The 15862-nt window shown below is 45.9% G+C and overlaps 1 protein-coding gene across 3 annotated transcripts in view; it reads right to left on the bottom strand.

The window, feature by feature from the left end:
* Nucleotides 1-15862, bottom strand: part of LOC139048949 (ATP-sensitive inward rectifier potassium channel 12-like) — a 143587-nt gene that overhangs the window by 34836 nt on the left and 92889 nt on the right. Inside the window, exon 1 of one of the 3 annotated variants that reach the window (XM_070523947.1) lies at nucleotides 1004-1130. The exons of the other annotated variants lie outside the window; for them this stretch is intronic. The gene's annotated coding sequence lies outside the window, so the exon portion shown is untranslated. Of the gene's footprint in view, nucleotides 1-1003; nucleotides 1131-15862 lie in introns of those variants that run through there. 3 annotated transcript variants of the gene reach the window in all.

Below are 15862 nucleotides of genomic sequence, written 5' to 3'. Positions count from 1 at the left end.
CACGGCGTTTACAAACTAATAGCTATGCATGAAGAACAGATATTGTGGTTCTGTAAACGGCATTTATTATGACAGTCAAAGCGGACAAGTTTGCTGTGTCAATTTGTATCTTACGTTAATTGGTTACGTTGTGTACAAGGGTTCTGCAAAAGCCGTATTTCCACAATACTAAATTTTTTTTACATTCATGTGTAACATATTTATTTTGTCCGCTGTAGATGTACTATTAGATGCAATTCACAGAATTGTGATATCATTTTTCATTGTTGAGTCACGGAGTTTTAAACTTGATAGTTTCGTTTGCCGAAAATTTTCAATTTTGGCCAATTTTTAATAAATAATTGACCTCCTAAATGAAAAATTCGAAGCCAGTAGTCACTAGAAATAAACTTTTTCTTTTAAATGCCGCAAACCTCCTCAAATTTGCTGAAGTGGTTGCAGGGAAAAACGTGCAGCTACATATATATATATATATACACACACACACACACACACACACACACACACACACACACACACACACACACACATGTATATATATATATATATATATATATATATATATATATATATATATATATATATATATATATATATATATATTGGGCCAGTGGCGTAGCCCCCCCCCGAACAAAATTTCTGGCTACGCCACTGCCGGCTTGCCAGTTTTGTGCACGAGAAAAAGAGCCTAACGATGCATTGCTCTCTAACGATCAAGAGCAAAGATATCAAACCTCAGGGCGATTCAAACGTTGCTCACAAAACTACCGGCTTGTCAGGGTATGATAAGAGTTTGTGTATGATAAAAGAATTTATAGCCCCTACAAATTTGAAATTACATGATCAGGAAAATAGAGCACACTGAAATCTATATAACCTTTACAAAAGCCAGTCTATCACACAGCGCAGAACTTCTTGCTCACACGAATCTGCCAAAACCGATGAAAAGGAAACACACACGCGTACTTCTTGCTCCGAGAAATAACACGCTGCTGCCACTCACAATTGGAACACAAGGCTTGTGATACGGTCATTCATGGGATATCTGGAACAGCAGTTTCTTTTGCCCACTGGAAGCGCTGCTCACTTAACTGCGTTTGCGCGCTTACGCGACTTTGACAGCGAGAAGGGAACTAAAAACGGTTCCACGTACGCGTGCGTGCTACCAGAAGTAAGGGCGTGGAAAAACACAGACGGGTAACACTATATCCAGCCGTCGTCTGCTGCACGCTGTAACAGAAGACGAAGGCGCCAGATACACACCGTGCGGAACAAAATATAAAGGACGCCGTCTGCTGCGGCCGTCAAAACGTCCGTCTGCTACCACGCGGCCGGTTGCGAGCCGCCTGCTCGCCACTTCATTTTTCGTCTGCTATCTCCACGAGAGAAAGCAAAAGTAAGGGAAAGGGAAGTTCGAGGCGTCTGATATTTCTTTCTTGTTTATAGATGTCCTTTCCGTATATATTATTTCTTTCTACATGCGCCTACACGCGTGCTTGACTCGACCATTAAGCAACCTCGCGCGTCCTTTTGTCAAGGCAACATGAGGCGCACAAAACAGACCCTTCGCGCGATATCGTGAAGAGAGCAGAATGGAATGACAGATAGGCTTTTTCACCCGACTGAGTCCATTCGCTTCTATCCTTTTATGGGGGGAGGAGGCGCTTTCTCTCCTCTTTCACTCTGCGCCTATCTGTCTATTCATCGCAAAGCCTTTCTCCTCGAGCCTCCAATAAGGCCGCGCGAATCTCAGGGGCAAGCGAAAGGACGCAGCCTTGAATATCGCGGCCGCTGACATTGAACTATCGCCACGGTTCGCGGGCACGGTGGCATGCGCAGAGCTCCAAACTATCAAGAAGGGAGTGTGGGGGGGGGGGGGGGGGTGGAGGGGCGGAGGGGGACGAGGGGGCGCTGTTGCACGCGTTGGAATGCCGGGAAGCAGTTTCGGATTGGCACCTTCCGCGGAGCGAAGGGGTGCTACCTTGGAGACTGCCAAATTCTGTCATATTGTCAAAATCGCCACCCTGTCCGTTCCGAGGGAACTTACGGGGCTACGCGATCCCTCCAATTGACTCAGAACGCCGAATAGCTCCATATGACAGAGTCCTAAAAATCACCCTGGGACACTTAAGGATGCCGAAATAGTATGCAAAGTACTCTTTTTTTTTTCGTATTATTGTGTGAGAACAACCTTTGCTAAAGTACATGGGGCGTATACACTTATATCAAACGTTAACCGCACCGGCAGCTGGGTCGCTAAAGTTGGAGGGACCCACTGCGGTATATCTTAGTGGGTGGCAATAGCGTTGAGCTGCTGAGATGCGGTGGCGCTGCTGTCGCAGTCAATTTAGGTACAACGAACAAAAGATATACATATATTCGACAAACTTTACTGTCAGTTTTGTAGGAAGGCAATATATCAGTACGTGTGGCCTAACTTTTCAAATGTTCCTTTTGACAGAGATAACTGAACGAAGCGGCAAAATCAGCGAAGAGGAGACCCGAGTGCTGTCCGCTCTGTCACACCCGCCGTGCTAACTCAGTGGCCATAGCGTTCTGCTGTTGAGCGCGAGGTCGCGGGATCGACTTCCGACCGCGGAGGAGGCACTTCGATGGGAGGGTAAATGGAAAATACACGCTCGTGTACACAGATGCACGTAAAAAGAACCCCAGGCGGTCTCCCAGGTTTGACAGTGGCGCCGACTAGCGCCATGTCAGGGCAGTCACACACCTTCAGAACAAACGGGGACATATTCTTTTTCTTCTGTTGTCGCGAGCAAACACCCAAAACCTGTCAAGTAGCATACTTATGGTATTTTGCCGTTTCATTGTTTCATTGCTTCCTTTTAACTATTCATTTAGTTTGGGAATAGTTGGGCAGGAAGTTAATATGGTGTCATGTTTAGGTTTTACAACGACATAACCTAGTACATATACTCTGCGCATTGCGCAAAACATATTGTGCCACGTCGTCACGTGGGTTTCTGCATTAATGCTCAGATGCCTGCATTTACCCCAACTCTCTCTCTCTCTCTCTCTCTCTCTCTCTCTCTCTCTCTGCGTGTAATTGCAATGTTCGCAACATACAAACGTCAGTGCGAAATCAATGTCTGTTATCTGCGGTATTTCACCGGTGCAATTATTGACGCGTAGCTCGCACAAAAGATGGCGCCACCGCGTGTGTCCTTATCGTTTTCGCGACACGGGTTACTATCGCGGACACTGTCGAATTCTGCCACGATGTCGAATTTTGTAACGGCGGCATTTTTGAATCAGCCAGAGCGGTCCATGCAAGCAGCCTCCGACTATAAGCTCAAAGTGCCGCCATTGCCAAATTCGACAACGTGGCGCAAATTGAGGGAAAGTCCCACGGTGAGACGGAAGATTCTGCGAACTGAAGTGCGGGAAAACGCGAGAGCGGGGCACGAAGGGGCGATGTTAATTGGAAACAACAGCAGCGGAACCCCCTCTCCCTTTAACTTGGAAACACGGCGTCCAACGGCGCCACTGTTCAACCTGCGAGAGCGGCTTTCCCGCGCGCTCTCGCGTCGTGTAGCCCGTACTGAGCCGCCCGATAGTTTGTCGTCTGGATCGAGCTGATGCCGCGTGATCCACTTTTCATGCTACAAATGGATGAATAAGCTTTGTTGAGACAAGTTAATTATTGCGTGTCGCTAGCCTTCAAGTGCTGTCTAGTGTTACAGTCGTCGTTACTACTAACACTGCTGCGATCGCCATTATCACCTACTGCCCTTGCGACAGTCTAACAGGCCCGTTTCGTCACCTCCGACGCGAATTATTGCATGACAGTCAATTTAGTTTGATGTCGACAGCTCATGCTTCGAGAAATAACTGTCAGTATTTGGGACGGACGTTGCCCAGGTATACTTGCTGAAGCGCATACTCAAAAGCGCACAAAATCACTCATTATGCCTTTTCAGATGCGCCAAATTTAAGTTTAGTTACACAACGGCAGGAAGCGACTTGCATGCAGGAACGATCGATTGCCAAAGTGCTTCTGAAAGTGAGCGTCACCTCATTGCAGTTAAGAAGCAGACGTCTTCAGGCAACGCGCGACATACAGTCACAAATGGACAAATGACGGCGATGAGACACCTACGCGGCTCGTCTTTATAGTCGATTTATTTGCCAGCCCGTATAGAGTAAATGTTGGCACCAACGCAAGCTTAAAATCGTTTTTCCGCCTTCTTGAAGCTGTCATTGTCGTAACCACAAACACCTAAGCAAAAACACATTAGGACCCGATGCAAAGGGAACGTTTTTCACGATCGTCTGCTCAGCGTCCACACAACGCAATGCTTAGCTACATGCCATCATGCACAGATATAACACCCCACCAACGTCTCGCAACCAGACAACGTCTGCCCAAGTTAACATACCCGCTTCCTAGTAAGTGCAGCCGCTTTCCTTTCATTAGCCGTTGACTTCGAAAGTCACGTTTTGTTTTCGTTCCTCCGCCGCCTCAAGCTCGGACAAACGATTACCACGAACGTCGTGACGTCAAGATACATTAACATATTGCGCAACAACGACGTCATTGAACGTCGTCTGTTCCTCCGCTCTCATCAAACGCGACGGCACATTTACATGATGCCCCCGTGACAAGTCGTCTGCTTCTATTACACCTAGTCGTCTGCCAGATGTCTTCATGTCTCTTTTTACAGCGCAGAGAGACATTAGCACACGCGTATAGATTTACACGCGGACGTCGATATCTTGCCGAACAATAAAAGCCCGTCTGTCACACTGCTTGACGTCCGTCGAAGTCACCGCATGTAGCGACAACCCTCAAACGCGTTCTCCTGCAGGTGTGGCGGCCAGCCTCTTACAGCCGGTGGCCGTCAAAGCCGCGTTCGCCATCGTTTAGTCTTGCAATTGCTGAAGTCGTGGGGCGCAATCAAGGCCATCTTGCACGTTATGCAGCATCATCCCTCTATTTAGATTGGTCGCTACAAGACGTAAGGTTTTAACCCGCTAGCATTCTTAGGCTTTTTAACGCACTTTCCGGGGGCCAACTATACATCTATGTTTATATCTATGTATGTACGCTTGTTATCCGTCATCCTGCCTACCTGCGTCACTGGGTAGTCCCTGGTCGAATGTGTAGCGTATATGGTGAGGGAACAGGGTTCAACACCAAACATCGGACCAACCTAGGGTCGCCGAGTATCAGGCAATGTGCGCATACGTGCGGCTCTTTAACGAACCTCTTTCACACCGACCTGGGTCACTGTGGATGCGGGACTCAATAGGTGGCGCTGTTCGAAGAAACTCTGACGCCGATTTGGAGCACTGGGTATGTGCCACTAGGCCTGGGCTGGACCAACGCGCCACGCTTCTGATCTCGGAGGCCACGCCCGGACTACTCGGCAGTGCCACAAGATGGCGCTGCGCGTCCGGAAAGAAGCTCGGGAGAGGAGCCCGCGATTGCCGCATGACATGTTTCTCAGTGTTCGCCCGCGCCGCGGCGCGCCACGCATTTCGGAGGCCTCAAGCAGGCTTCGCGGCGGGGCCACCAGATGGCGCCGAGTGTCGTTAGGGAAGCGTGAAAGAGGAATACCGCTGCAGTGCACGCCTCATACGTAACTCGTTTCGACGGTGGCAATACGTTGCGCCGTTATACTGACTCAATCCTAAGCGCATTATCGTCGTCAGTCATGGTGAGATGGGTTCCACCGAATCTTTTACGTTCCAAGAATAGGCAGCGGCTGCAAAAGTACTTGTAATGGGAGGATTCTGCTTAATTATGACTACCAGGGCGGAATAATTCTGGACATGCAGAGACATCCATTTCTGCCTTCACATGAAAAACAAAAGACTTTGTACTTACTGCTTCTAATGTGTTGGTCAAATTTAGCAGCAAGGTCACATTTTATGATACGGATCGTTCAATACAGCCTTCGCAACAGTTACCGATAGAAGCCATCGCTATCAGTAATCAGACGAGCTAACATGATTGTTCAAAGCCGAAGACTGCCTCGCAATTAAGCGCCGAGGAATTGGTATACGGTCAGTTTTCAGGGGACGATCCATAAATCTAATACGGCACCGCACAACAGGTCGGCTAACACAGAAGATGACGTCGGTCACAACGGCATTTAGTTAATGCCCTCTCGATCGGTAGTGCTAGAGTACTTAAAAAAAAATGGCGAATTGCTGCCAGCCCGCTTCCAGACGACCGTCCCCCGTCGTCTGCGGCCGTCCCTTCTCGCCTGCGAGAGCCGGCAGCGCGTGCGACTCGTGACCGTGACAGACAAGACGCGCGCCTGAACGTTCATCATCATCATCATCATCATCATCATCATCATCATCATCATCATCATCATCATCATCATCAGCCTGGTTACACCCACTGCAGGGCAAAGGCCTCTCCCATATTTCTCCAACAACCCCGGTCATGTACTAATTGTGGCCATGCCGTCCCTGCACACTTCTTAATCTCATCCGCCCACCTAACTTTCTGCCGCCCCCTGCTACGCTTCCCTTCCCTTGGGATCCAGTCCGTAACCCTTAATGACCATCGGTTATCTTCCTTCCTCATTACATGTCCTGCCCATGCCCATTTCTTTTTCTTGATTTCAACTAAGATGTCATTAACTCGCGTTTGTTCCCTCACCCAATCTGCTCTTTTCTTATTCCTTAACGTTACACCTATCATTCTTCTTTCCATAGCTCGTTGTGTCGTCCTTAATTTGAGTAGTACCCTTTTCGTAAGCCTCCAGGTTTCTGCCCCGTAAGTGAGTATTGGTAAGACACAGCTATTATATACTTTTCTCTTGAGGGATAATGGCAACCTGCTGTTCATGATTTGGGAATGCCTGCCAAACGCACCCCAGCCCATTCTTATTCTTCTGAACGTTAGACGAGGACAAACCGAGAGTTAACGCAGCCGGCCCATCGTCGTAGGTGCGTTGTTGTACGCGTGCTTCAGCTATCATGTTCATTGCAGGCACGTCGCGTACGCGCCAAATGACACTCGCGCAACGCAGCGGCATATATATATATATATATATATATATATATATATATATATATATATATATATATATATATATATATATATATATATATATATATATATATAAAGTATACGCACGACGTTCCACTGCCTATATACGCGTATAATCGCGGGCCTCAAATTTCTCCCCGCCATTATAACGGCCGCGACTCGAGGACAGACCAATGACGCTCAGCATCATCGTGTTACAGACACAACACATACGGCTATGCAATCGTACTAAACGCTATAGTCGCACCCGCATTGCATGCGTCATCAGGTTACCGACGTGAACACGTCGCGAATCGGAAGTACTATACGTGCCAGTACCGTTCCTCGTGCAACTGCGCTTTACAATTTACGTGACCTAAATTTTTATTTCATTTCATTTATTTTGCGGTTTAAAGGTCCTGTAGCGTTACACAAAGGGAGTAACGAACAGAATGCAAAAATAAGAAAAGGAAGAAACAAAATAAAGAAAAGCACTTACAAAAGGGTTGCAAAATTGTGACAGTATCTATCTATCTATCTATCTATCTATCTATCTATCTATCTATCTATCTATCTATCTATCTATCTATCTATCTATCTATCTATCTATCTATCTATCTATCTATCTATCTATCTATCTATCTGTGTGTCTATCTATCTATCTATCTATCTATCTATCTATCTATCTATCTATCTATCTATCTATCTATCTATCTATCTATCTATCTATCTATCTATCTATCTATCTATCTATCTATCTATCTATCCGTTGAAGATAAGACATTTCTAGCGACCGTAGGCATTTGGTGAAATCCACGTTGTAAAACATCACAAAATTTATTGTCGATATTTGAAGACGTATATTTACGTAAATATAGCGACGAAATTTTTCAGTGGGCCAAATGTATTAAGGGAAATGAGAATCAACTTCGCGGTTATCTTGGATTTTATGTATATATCGGTATGTACCAGGTGACCTTTTTCCTTAAGCCGTACAGAATTTTTTTTTAAAATCGTTTGTGCCATATCGCATAATTCCAATCATTGAGCTGGGTTACTCAAAGAGGCGGACATTACTAGAGCGACAAATCGAAATACATAACCGACTAATTAAGAAATGAAGGTTAATTATTTAATAAATTACTTGAGCGAACCTATTTCAATTTCATAACTGGATCCAGTGAGTTCGTAAGGCGGGTGCATTTGCAGCCATCGTTTCGGGATGACACCAGTTTCAAGATGATAACCATCATCATCATCAAGAGCCTATATTTAGGCCCACTGCAGGACAAAGGCCTCTACCGGCGATATCCAATTACGCCTGTCTTGCGAAAGTTGCATCCATGCTGTTCCTGCAAATGTCCTCATTTTATCACCTCACCTAACTTTTCTGCCGTACTCTACTCCGCTTCCCTTTCTTGGCATCCATTCTGCAATTACAATCATCGACCGGTTATCTGCCCTACGAATTAATTAATTACTTTAGCGCTGCATCTTCGGACAGCAACTTTCTGAACACGATCAATGCAAAATCACGCTGCAAGCTCTTTATCTTTCGCTTTTTCTTTCTTCTTCTTTCTGAGTCCTTTCGTCACGATCCTAATAGCATTTATTTATTTATTTATTTATTTATTTATTTATTTATTTATTTATTTATTTACACATACTGCAGCCCCTGCTGGGGCTATAGCAGGAGTGGATAATACAATACATGAAAGAAATACAATAGGCAACAAAGAAAGTTTAGGTGCAGTGTTGAGGGAGTACAGACAAGAATTCATTTAATGGGAGAGAACGGTTGGTTCCTGGTAGCGAATTCCAGGCTTCAATTGTTTTAGGGAAAAAGCTATACTTAAAAGTATTAGTTGGAGTTAGTTAGCTGGAGCATACCCCTCGAGTCGTCAAAAACGGGCACACACAAAACGAGGAGTTAACGAAGAAACTGCGAGAGAACAACTCACCCTGAGAGGCGTTTTGCGAAGGACAGTATGTGTGTACAGCGGCAACATGGCGCGCCCGGCATCACAGAGCGTGGGACGACGCGCACGATTTTTTCTTTTCTTTTCTTTTCTTTTTCGACATTAGTATTTTATTCTCGGGCGGTTTATTTCGTTGTTCCAGCCATCGCACAATTAGGTAGACACATCTGTTCTTCTTCCCGGACGCATGATTCACGACTCGCGCAGGTGTGTACAGGCGCCATGTGCAGGTATCTCCGCCGACGTCGCCCGTATATACTCGAACTAAACGGTCCCGCGCACACACGTATACACATATCCTCCCCGAGAACCGAATACAGCTTTGCGGTACGCTCGCTCTTCAAGCTGTTTCTTTTTTATTATTATTATTGTCTACTTGGTAAGTTACGAACGCGAAAAACTTTTTGTTGTTGTTAACTTAAGTACCGCGATAAAAAAATACCAAAAGCTGCACCTACATTATCTAGTAGTGTGGTCTGCTGGGCCAGTTGGCGCATGGTGAACGTATAAAAGGGGTTCCAGCAAGCACGGACGCGAACACAAGTCAAAAGAACGGACAGGACAACGCTGGCGTTGTCCTTGCGCCAGCGTTGTCCTGTCCGTTCCTCTTAGTGGTCCTGGCGCCAGTGTTGTCCTGTCCGCTCCTTTTACTTATGCTCGCGTCCGTATTTGCTGGAACCAATTTTACGATTGCCATGCATCTCCACGTATACGTAGCTGAGGTAAACAAAAACGACATTTAGGAGACGGGGGGGTGGGTGGGGGGGGGGGGGGGGTGTTAGGTACCCAAAACCACGAAAACAAAAGTAACCATCTCATCACGTTTGCTTTAATTGGTAAGAAAAAAAAAAGACTACATTTTTCACTGCCTATAAACGCGAAGATGAAGATGGTAACTATACTTGTAGCGCATTGCCACGATGCTTGGTACATCCTGGATTTTTCCGCGCGCAGTCCCAAATAATTCAAAACAACTTTCCATAAGCTTTTGTTTTCCACCGTCAGTGACAACGCGGACGTCTGCATCATATTTGGAGTCAAATTTTTCTAAAGTAGCAGGACAATAATATGAGTATAACCTAGTATACGTCTGTACACTTCCACAGGCACCGGATGTCATATCCAGAATTAATAGCTTCAGTAATCGCTTCCTACCGAATTAAAAAAATACCGAAGCCAATGTGCAATAAATTGTTTTAGGATGGTATAGTGTGTTTTTCGTCGTGCCATCCAAAAGCGGCCGCGTTTTGGAGGATTCATGGGCGCCGCCATCTTGGGCTGTTACACGAACAGTTTCTACGTTTTATCAGACGTAAAGTGAGGTAACACGGTCATGAAACGCTGAACGCATTTATACAACTATTTTAATGCTTGCGAATAATGCTTGCATAACGCACACTTTCTTGTTGAAATCAGAGAGCAGCAGCGTTAACAACCCAAGATGGCGGCACCAAAACGCTCCCGTAATATAAGAGACTTTTAGCGTGTCCGGTATTCGGGCAAGCGCGGGCGGTTTTCCGGTTTAGCGGGGGCGTCAAGGTGAGCGGCCAGATTGGTGGCGCCAGCTGGTGGCGCAAAGCTCAACCACACAAACACAGAGCTAATTACTATATTCTGCTTAGCTGCTGGCGTAAATTTTCGACAGTGGCGTAATCGTGTTCACAATTACGCCGCTGCCAAAAATTTGCACGAGTGGCGAAGCAGGATATGGTGAGTTACTGCAGTTTTAGCTATGCGTTTGTCTGGTTGAGCTCTACAGCACCAGGCGGCTTCACCGCTCCGGCCGCTCACGTTTACGCCCCGATCATCCGGTAATCCGCCCAAACCGCTCCCGTTTACCGGAATAGCGTACAAGCTAAAAGTCTCTATAGTCTTATCACGTTCGCATATTGGTGCGCTTAATGGAGAGACATGGACACATCTCAATTCGTCGCCTTTCAATATACGAATTGTCTAAATTCAACTCGCTTATTTTTTACACTTGCCGGAGCCACGATACGATTACGTGGCACGCCGTAGTATAGCGATGGGGGGGGGGGGGGGGAGGGATTAATTTCGACCACCCATGGGGTTCCTCACACCGTGGGACCCACACAATGCACGCGGTGCGGGGGGGGGGGGTTATTACGAGTTTCGCCTCGACCGAAACGGAGCCGCCCGGTCGGCTGTGACCGAACCCCCGACCTCGAAGCTCAGCAGCCCGACACCGCGATATGCGTCACCGTGAACTATACGCACAGCCGCGGGTGCTTCTCTCGATACTGCGAACTGCCCCGAAACACATACGTCACCGTGGGCAATATTTACGCACAGCCGCGGGTGCTTCCCTCGATACTGCGAACTGCACCCGGAACACTGTACGCGTATAGCGTAGTCGGGCACGAATCCATGAAGAAAAAGAAAAAAAAAAGATATTTCGAACTAACTAAGAATACGCAAGCCGCGAGAAATAATAATTAGCCGTGTGTCGTTGCTTGCGAACCGAACGTTCGCGAAGCAGATCGCCCCGACCGTGTGCATAACGCCTTTATTATTATTATTATTATTATTATTATTATTATTATTATTATTATTATTATTATTATTATTATTATTATTATTTGCCAGCGACGTTTCACATCAAACAGCTCTTTGGTGGAAGCGTGCATTCGATCGACGATTGATTAACCATCTGGATGCACACTGCACGGCGCAGCTTGGTCGTCGTGGAATTCCGATGCGAGTACCCAGGTGGGCTTTAACGGTTTTAGACCGATAAAGCACCCTCTCGAAGCTCAATGTGTCGTTAATAATTTTCTGGTGAGGATTTCATTATTCAAGCAGTGAGACGAAGGACAAGCATAGCGTAAATTAATTGTAGTTCTTAATTGAATTGGTTTTTCTGAGTTCTAGATATATGGAAACGAAAGTGGATGAAAAAACGGGCTCCGGCGGGACACGAATCCGAGCCTTGGCATTAAACGCGTGAGATCGCTCTTAGCAACCAAGTTTGCTGGCTTCTTATGAAAGTGACTCTCTCTGTCTCTCTCTCATTATATATATATATATATATATATATATATATATATATATATATATATATATATATATATATATATATATATATAAACTTGAGGAAACCGTTTCTTTTGTATATTAGTCATTTTTACTGCTGCTATGTGAAAAGCAGTAGCCGTCAGTACTGTACAAATAAGGAAACTAAATCTAAGTGTTCTTTTCATTTGAATTCAAAAAAGAAAGAAAGAAACGAACTAAGAATCTTGAGCCTTTCTTCTCTTCAGACACTTTTGTTACCTCCGTTCCTCGGCCAAGAAGAATATTTGAGCGCGAGAAAAACCATATCGACTTTATTTCGCGTCACTTGTGCTTGGCAGACAGCAAGTATGTATTGCCACTGCCTTAATTTGCACACGCGGAAATGATCGCCGTTCAAACGACAACGACTGAGCTCGCTAAGCCACGTGCTGACGTCGCAGCCAATCAACGCGCAGACGTCGGTCGCGTAACTGCTTACGTAACACCACTTAGCAAGCGTCGCCAACATTTTCGACCACCGCTGTTAGGTTGAATCTAATGTGTCTCAAAAATCTGCGCGACGATTTTTAAGACGATTACTTTCTTTGCTTCTTGCGGATCCAGAGGCGTCTACTTGGCGCGTGCAGTCGGTCGTTCAAAGCCTGAACATTGGATTATCTAAAGGAAGGGGGGGGGGGCAGTCGCCCCCCTTGTCCCCCCCCCCGCCCACAGCTCCGTGACGTGCCAAACACGTAATGAGCAACAAGTAATAACATTTTCTCTCTTAACTATTCGTAGCGCCTTATCACTAAAACTTAAACCACTTAAACTGAGTCACTTAAAAATCACTTAAACTGAGTCAGGAATATGTCGAGCCGTGCAGCATTAGTCAGCTGCGTAACGTCGCCATCTTTCTTCGTCGAACGAACAGCCGCAGTTTCGTACAATTTAGAGCTGCCATACGCTCGCGTTCCGGACAAATTAAATGCACTGCAGTGATGACGGGCGAGATACCATTAAGATTAGTAATGATAAAAAATTCCAATGCGTCGGGTGACCGTCCTTGGCTTCAAGGTTTCGCGTTGACGCTTACAACAGGAAGTTAAAAAAAATGCCGAACGTCTTTCGTAAAGCGTAATCCCATCATTTCACAACGAAGTTCTCCGGCGTCTATACCGCATAAGCACGATTAAAATGTTATGCACCTAAATAACAAAAACTAATTCTCTTAAGCTGATAGTCAGAAAGAAGAAAAGAAAATTAGGAGACATTTGCCCGCACTAAACAAAACAGACGGTTCCTGCCGCCCTGCTCTTAGATATGACACACAGAAAATGACACATAAGTCCGCCCCTATACCTGCAAGGGTTAATGGCGTAGTGAAGTGCAATTTTCGACTCGTCACATTTTTTTTTCGCGTTAAGTAGTTAAGTGAAAGCCCAAATTCTCTAAACCTTCAGAAATAAAAACGGACAAACGTCACCGACTCGTGCACAGGGCCCTAAAATATATTGTATAATACTTGCGTTGCTGAGCGGAATTAAGGGCTGATGGAAACGATGTGGACAAGTCAGACGTTCACTTACGACTAAAGTTTAATCACTAGTTTCCTATGAAGAAGCGGAGGGGACGCGCATGCGCATTGGGAAGGTAGATACAAGGCTCATACGGAGCCGCACGGGAAAATTAAGAAAGAAAAAAAAGCTGCCACAGAAATTCGCAGAGTTGTCAACTAATGCGTAAGTAAAACTCTTGCTTGGGCTAGTTGGTTCACGCTTGAATGAGTAAAGGCAAGGCGCAAAATACCAGGACTGAAGAAGGACGCCGGTCCTGTCGTTTGTGTCCTTATTCATCATCATCATCACCATCATCATCATCAGCCTGGTTACGCCCACTGCAGGGCGTAACCTTCTTCAGTCCTTCTTCCTTCTTCAGTCCTGGTCTTTTCCGCCTTGCCTTCACTCGTTAATCCGTAAGCATTCTTTGGCTCGGCTAGTTGCTTAGCTTTCGCTTTCTTATGTTGCTACCTTATGCATGTGTACACGCCCACAACTTTTTCCGGAGCCAAAGAATGCTTGGGAGCGAGACTACCCTGAAGAATCCGTCCCAGCCGCAGAAGAACACAATTACTAGAGCTCAATCAAGTTTTCACCAACTAACTAACTGACTAACTAACTAACTAACTAACTAACTAACTAACTAACTAACTAACTAACTAACTAACTAACTAACTAACTAACTAGGCATTAGTAGACAATTCTCAATATCTGTAGTATTTTTTTTTTCAAACGAGCGTCGTCCTATAAGGTCGTTTTCGAACCACTTCTGAACACCTCCTTCCCACTTCTCGCTGTTGGTTATCTCCCAGTTGCTGTCGGTGTTCTCGTTGTTCCTCCCATCGACTACGATATTCCCGTTGTCGTTCAGCGTTCCCATACGCCACTTCTCCGTCTCACCAATTAAGCTTGCGCGGTTCTTTCGTGCCACTGCGTGAACTCACCCGCCGTGGTTGCTCAGTGGCTATGGTATACTGGGCTGCTAAGCACGAGGTCGCGGGATCAAATCCCGGCCACGGCGGCCGCATTTCGATGGGGGCTGAAATCCGAAAACACCCGTGTGCTTACATTTAGGTGCACGTTAAAGAACCCCGGCCAGGTGGTCCAAATTTCCGGAGTCCCCCACTACGGCGTGCCTCGTAATCAGAAAGTGGTTGTGGCACGTAAAACCCCATAACTTAATTGCAAGAACTCGTCTTGGGCACACCCGACCCCGTCAAGGCGATCGTATATAAAATGAGCCTAACCGCCACCACAACGGTTTCTTCTTTTTTCCTTTGCCAAACCACATTTACCAATCAGTCATTCTTGTCATTTTATACTTCTTGCATTGCATCAAACGACTATGCCGAGGCGACGGCGACGTGACCAGATTTGTTTTAATCGATCCTAAACCTACCGATCATCTACAGTTACTCTATTACAACGATTAAATGTCTTAACTTGACCAATTACGCACCTATTTTCCCAGTTAGAAGCCATCACGGGAAGGACACGGTTTCTCCGGGGTACTCGCCACAGAATGCTTACGCATTAAAAAAGAAAAAAAAACCTAACGCCTACATACTACTAGATAACTTATTTCTGCACCCGTCAGCGCTACTGACGGGTCGCTTACGCACCTGGCTGATAGTGCGCTTATCTGGCCCAGTCTCGATGGATTCCCTCACCTGTCTATCTAATAGTCAACTGTACTTCAACAATCCCAAGGTTCGAGCTCTGGAAAAGTGACACAGAAGGCGGATTTGCTGTCCTTCAAACGTCGCCATTCAAAGATAAAGCTCGGTCATAGCGATCGAAGACAAAAACATTATGGGTCTTAAAGAGGCAAAACCACTTTCTGATTGTGGGCACGCCGTAGTGGAGGACTCCGGAAATTTCGGCCACCTGGGGCTCTTTAACGTGCACCTAAATCTAATTACACGGGAGTTTTCGCATTTCGTCCCCATCGAAATGCGCGCGATCGAAGAACTTCGAGCTGCTGGACATCGCCCCTTCTAAGGCTAAGCACAGTGTAGTATAGCAGCCTTCCTTCGTCTGCATGAAATTGGAGGGCCTTTGCCGAGAAATCAAATATCCTGCAACGGTGATGTCCTCGAAGTATTCGCCGCAAAATGAAAAAAAAAAACACCCGAAAAAATAGCATCCGTTCCGCACTCCATGCAAATATAGTCACGGAACATGACTGCTGGCAGCACAACGACAATTCCTTTTCGCAACGCCAATTTTCCTTAATGTAAGAGAAATAAAAAAAAACACTAACGCAGTTCTGAAGGCTACAAGCGCGGAAGACTGAACTTGGG

Source organism: Dermacentor albipictus, chromosome 8 (assembly GCF_038994185.2).
Source record: "Dermacentor albipictus isolate Rhodes 1998 colony chromosome 8, USDA_Dalb.pri_finalv2, whole genome shotgun sequence".
In the NCBI taxonomy this organism is placed as follows: domain Eukaryota; kingdom Metazoa; phylum Arthropoda; class Arachnida; order Ixodida; family Ixodidae; genus Dermacentor; species Dermacentor albipictus.
The sequence above is the reverse complement of the archived record's forward strand: the minus strand, read 5'-3'. Positions and strand labels throughout refer to the sequence as shown.